The sequence below is a fragment of the Amphibalanus amphitrite genome, unplaced genomic scaffold (assembly GCF_019059575.1).
Source record: "Amphibalanus amphitrite isolate SeventyFive unplaced genomic scaffold, NRLGWU_Aamphi_draft 000063F_arrow, whole genome shotgun sequence".
Classification (NCBI taxonomy): Eukaryota; Metazoa; Arthropoda; class Thecostraca; order Balanomorpha; family Balanidae; genus Amphibalanus; species Amphibalanus amphitrite.
Genome location: NW_024881559.1, coordinates 68,358 through 74,357, shown reverse-complemented (window position 1 = coordinate 74,357; position 6,000 = coordinate 68,358).

Below are 6,000 nucleotides of genomic sequence, written 5' to 3'. Positions count from 1 at the left end.
TTGAACGAAATCGGGGGGGACCCCCCATTGACCCAAAATTTTGATTTTCCCGTACAAACTTTCCTATGGGGAAAAAGTGGAATTTTCCTGCAGGACTGTGTCTGGGTAAACGAGAGCTTTGGATTGATACCCATTTTTACCATAGCACCACTTTTTAGTCCGTACAAAGGTGATTTTACGGATATTTTACGAGTCTAGGGGGCTTTACGGGCCTTAAACGTCAATGCAACGGGGACCGTTTTGGGGAAAGTTTCTCGGCTGGTGGTGGGGCACCTGTGTGCCGATTTTGAACGAAATCGGGGGGGACCCCCCATTGACCCAAAATTTTGATTTTCCCGTAAAAACTTTCCTATGGGGAAAAAGTGGAATTTTCCTGCAGGACTGTGTCTGGGTAAACGAGAGCTTTCGATTGATACCCATTTTTACCATAGCACCACTTTTTTGTCCGTACAAAGGCGATTTTACGGATATTTTACGAGTCTAGGGGGCTTTACGGGCCTTAAACGTCAATGCAACGGGGACCGTTTTGGGGAAAGTTTCTCGGCTGGTGGTGGGGCACCTGTGTGCCGATTTTGAACGAAATCGGGGGGGTCCCCCCATTGACCCAAAATTTTGATTTTCCCGTACAAACTTTCCTATGGGGAAAAAGTGGAATTTTCCTGCAGGACTGTGTCTGGGTAAACAAGAGCTTTGGATTGATACCCATTTTTTACCATAGCACCACTTTTTAGTCCGTACAAAGGTGATTTTACGGATATTTTACGAGTCTAGGGGGCTTTACGGGCCTTAAACGTCAATGCAACGGGGACCGTTTTGGGGAAAGTTTCTCGGCTGGTGGTGTGGCACCTGTGTGCCGATTTTGAACGAAATCGGGGGGGGGGGGGACCCCCCATTGACCCAAAATTTTGATTTTCCCGTAAAAACTTTCCTTTGGGGTAAAAGTGGAATTTTCCTGCAGGACTGTGTCTGGGTAAACGAGAGCTTTCGATTGATACCCATTTTTACCATAGCACCACTTTTTTGTCCGTACAAAGGCGATTTTACGGATATTTTACGAGTCTAGGGGGCTTTACGGGCCTTAAACGTCAATGCAACGGGGACCGTTTTGGGGAAAGTTTCTCGGCTGGTGGTGGGGCACCTGTGTGCCGATTTTGAACGAAATCGGGGGGGGGGACCCCCCATTGACCCAAAATTTTGATTTTCCCGTACAAACTTTCCTATGGGGAAAAAGTGGAATTTTCCTGCAGGACTGTGTCTGGGTAAACGAGAGCTTTCGATTGATACCCATTTTTACCATAGCACCACTTTTAAGTCCGTACAAAGGTGATTTTACGGATATTTTACGAGTCTAGGGGGCTTTACGGGCCTTAAACGTCAATGCAACGGGGACCGTTTTGGGGAAAGTTTCTCGGCTGGTGGTGGGGCACCTGTGTGCCGATTTTGAACGAAATCGGGGGGGACCCCCCATTGACCCAAAATTTTGATTTTCCCGTAAAAACTTTCCTTTGGGGTAAAAGTGGAATTTTCCTGCAGGACTGTGTCTGGGTAAACGAGAGCTTTCGATTGATACCCATTTTTACCATAGCACCACTTTTTTGTCCGTACAAAGGCGATTTTACGGATATTTTACGAGTCTAGGGGGCTTTACGGGCCTTAAACGTCAATGCAACGGGGACCGTTTTGGGGAAAGTTTCTCGGCTGGTGGTGGGGCACCTGTGTGCCGATTTTGAACGAAATCGGGGGGGACCCCCCATTGACCCAAAATTTTGATTTTCCCGTACAAACTTTCCTATGGGGAAAAAGTGGAATTTTCCTGCAGGACTGTGTCTGGGTAAACGAGAGCTTTCGATTGATACCCATTTTTACCATAGCACCACTTTTTAGTCCGTACAAAGGTGATTTTACGGATATTTTACGAGTCTAGGGGGCTTCACGGGCCTTAAACGTCAATGCAACGGGGACCGTTTTGGGGAAAGTTTCTCGGCTGGTGGTGGGGCACCTGTGTGCCGTTTTTGAACGAAATCGGGGGGGACCCCCCATTGACCCAAAATTTTGATTTTCCCGTACAAACTTTCCTATGGGGAAAAAGTGGAATTTTCCTGCAGGACTGTGTCTGGGTAAGCGAGAGCTTTCGATTGATACCCATTTTTACCATAGCACCACTTTTTAGTCCGTACAAAGGTGATTTTACGGATATTTTACGAGTCTAGGGGGCTTTACGGGCCTTAAACGTCAATGCAACGGGGACCGTTTTGGGGAAAGTTTCTCGGCTGGTGGTGGGGCACCTGTGTGCCGATTTTGAACGAAATCGGGGGGGACCCCCCATTGACCCAAAATTTTGATTTTCCCGTAAAAACTTTCCTTTGGGGTAAAAGTGGAATTTTCCTGCAGGACTGTGTCTGGGTAAACGAGAGCTTTCGATTGATACCCATTTTTACCATAGCACCACTTTTTTGTCCGTACAAAGGCGATTTTACGGATATTTTACGAGTCTAGGGGGCTTTACGGGCCTTAAACGTCAATGCAACGGGGACCGTTTTGGGGAAAGTTTCTCGGCTGGTGGTGGGGCACCTGTGTGCCGATTTTGAACGAAATCGGGGGGGACCCCCCATTGACCCAAAATTTTGATTTTCCCGTACAAACTTTCCTATGGGGAAAAAGTGGAATTTTCCTGCAGGACTGTGTCTGGGTAAACGAGAGCTTTCGATTGATACCCATTTTTACCATAGCACCACTTTTTAGTCCGTACAAAGGTGATTTTACGGATATTTTACGAGTCTAGGGGGCTTTACGGGCCTTAAACGTCAATGCAACGGGGACCGTTTTGGGGAAAGTTTCTCGGCTGGTGGTGGGGCACCTGTGTGCCGATTTTGAACGAAATCGGGGGGGACCCCCCATTGACCCAAAATTTTGATTTTCCCGTAAAAACTTTCCTTTGGGGTAAAAGTGGAATTTTCCTGCAGGACTGTGTCTGGGTAAACGAGAGCTTTCGATTGATACCCATTTTTACCATAGCACCACTTTTTTGTCCGTACAAAGGCGATTTTACGGATATTTTACGAGTCTAGGGGGCTTTACGGGCCTTAAACGTCAATGCAACGGGAACCGTTTTGGGGAAAGTTTCTCGAGTGGTGGGGCACCTGTGTGCCGATTTTGAACGAAATCGGGGGGACCCCCCCTTGACCCAAAATTTTGATTTTCCCGTACAAACTTTCCTATGGGGAAAAAAGTGGAATTTTCCTGCAGGACTGTGTCTGGGTAAACGAGAGCTTTCGATTGATACCCATTTTTATCATAGCACCACTTTTTTGTCCGTACAAAGGCGATTTTACGGATATTTTACGAGTCTAGGGGGCTTTACGGGCCTTAAACGTCAATGCAACGGGAACCGTGTTGGGGAAAGTTTCTCGGCTGGTGGTGGGGCACCTGTGTGCCGATTTTGAACGAAATCGGGGGGGACCCCCTATTGACCCAAAATTTTGATTTTCCCGTACAAACTTTCCTATGGGGAAAAAGTGGAATTTTCCTGCAGGACTGTGTCTGGGTAAACGAGAGCTTTCGATTGATACCCATTTTTACCATAGCACCACTTTTTAGTCCGTACAAAGGTGATTTTACGGATATTTTACGAGTCTAGGGGGCTTCACGGGCCTTAAACGTCAATGCAACGGGGACCGTTTTGGGGAAAGTTTCTCGGCTGGTGGTGGGGCACCTGTGTGCCGTTTTTGAACGAAATCGGGGGGGACCCCCCATTGACCCAAAATTTTGATTTTCCCGTACAAACTTTCCTATGGGGAAAAAGTGGAATTTTCCTGCAGGACTGTGTCTGGGTAAGCGAGAGCTTTCGATTGATACCCATTTTTACCATAGCACCACTTTTTAGTCCGTACAAAGGTGATTTTACGGATATTTTACGAGTCTAGGGGGCTTTACGGGCCTTAAACGTCAATGCAACGGGGACCGTTTTGGGGAAAGTTTCTCGGCTGGTGGTGGGGCACCTGTGTGCCGATTTTGAACGAAATCGGGGGGGACCCCCCATTGACCCAAAATTTTGATTTTCCCGTAAAAACTTTCCTTTGGGGTAAAAGTGGAATTTTCCTGCAGGACTGTGTCTGGGTAAACGAGAGCTTTCGATTGATACCCATTTTTACCATAGCACCACTTTTTTGTCCGTACAAAGGCGATTTTACGGATATTTTACGAGTCTAGGGGGCTTTACGGGCCTTAAACGTCAATGCAACGGGGACCGTTTTGGGGAAAGTTTCTCGGCTGGTGGTGGGGCACCTGTGTGCCGATTTTGAACGAAATCGGGGGGGGGGGACCCCCCATTGACCCAAAATTTTGATTTTCCCGTACAAACTTTCCTATGGGGAAAAAGTGGAATTTTCCTGCAGGACTGTGTCTGGGTAAACGAGAGCTTTCGATTGATACCCATTTTTACCTCTTTGTGACGTCATTTCTAGGGGAAAATGGGTCATAAAGGTTTCCCTCTACCGGGGCCTTTTTTTCCCCTACCGAATCTGTGCTGTGCTGAATCTGTGCTGAATCTGTGCCAACTTCCGTTACATCCCCGCACGCGGGTAGCATGTTGCTTAGCTTTGTCAGGTATTCATTATACCGCTGTCACGAGCTCATGTAGCTCATGGATTTTATAGCCCGCTTCTGATTGGTGAATTTCCATTTGCAAGGCATGTGAGCAGAATATGCACGAATCAGATTTTGTATGAGAATTCTTAGAACATTTAAAATGCGCATTAATCGTCGCACATGCGCCAGTTGCCATTATTGCGTTTTTTATATTTGGAGGTTGATTGCAATTGGAGGCAGGAGGGGCAGCAAGGCCATAAATACCGGAGGCAGGGTATATTGAGTGCACCCACGGTCATTGAAGTGCACCAGCCCCGGCGACTCACTAGGGTGCCTGCTCAGACCAATGTCTCCCCCTAACTCCTATCATCCTTCCGGCTCTGCAATGGTCTTGTCGACCGAAAGGGCCTAACCCAACAAAACAAACAAATATATTGAGTAAAAATTGGAGGGTTTAGCCAGTTCAAGTTGCCATTATTGGGTTTGTTATATTTGGATTTTGGAGGTTGATTGGAGGCAGGGTATATTGAGTGAAGATTGGAGTGGAGGGGTTGGCTGGGCACCGTTGGGACGAATATAGAGAACTGGGGTCTGGTTTTATTTCATTTCTTTCTGTTTCTTTCCAATGGGGAGCATCCTGAATTGGAATCTGGTCTAGGGGTAATTTTCTTGCCTCTAGGTTCAGCCACTGGGTTCGATTCCCGGGCAATTCGCACGTGGCATTGCCGCTGCCTGACCGCTTGGAATCAGGGTAGGTATATAGGTATATAGACCAAGACATAGGTATAGAAGCTTGGAATATCATCAGAGTTGTTAGCACCTCAACCACGGTCGACCGGATATGGTGCTTACTGCTTAACACGAACCAACTTATCATTTGTGTGTACCAAAGCCATATACAGCCATTTGTTTATTGTACAAAAAACACTTAACCTTCCAGGCAGCATTTCCCTCCTTAGTTTTTTTGATATATCTCGAGAACCGCTGCACCGATCGGCACCAAACTTTTAGTACCCTCCCGTGAATAGCTATTGCAAATTGTGACCAAAAATTTTTCCAAAGGCTATGATAGGTTGGACGCTAATGACGTCAGAGTGACGTCATTTCTGCCATTTTTGACCCAAAAAAAGGTTTCCCGAGAAGAGCTGTCAGGCCTGCAGCTTTAGAGATACAAAAAAAAAAAATGTTTCAGACATAAAAGGTGAAGAATATAGAGGGCTACAAAATTGCTATCTCGGATTTTTGAAATTTTTGGATTTTGACAACCAAAAATAAAAAATAAGATTTTTAAATATAATAGCCGAAAAATCCAAAAAGTTTTTTGAATTTCAAAAAACCCGGAAGATATGTAATAGTCCCTACCGCCTTCTATCTATATACCAAATTTGAGATCGATACATCTTTTTTTGGCCA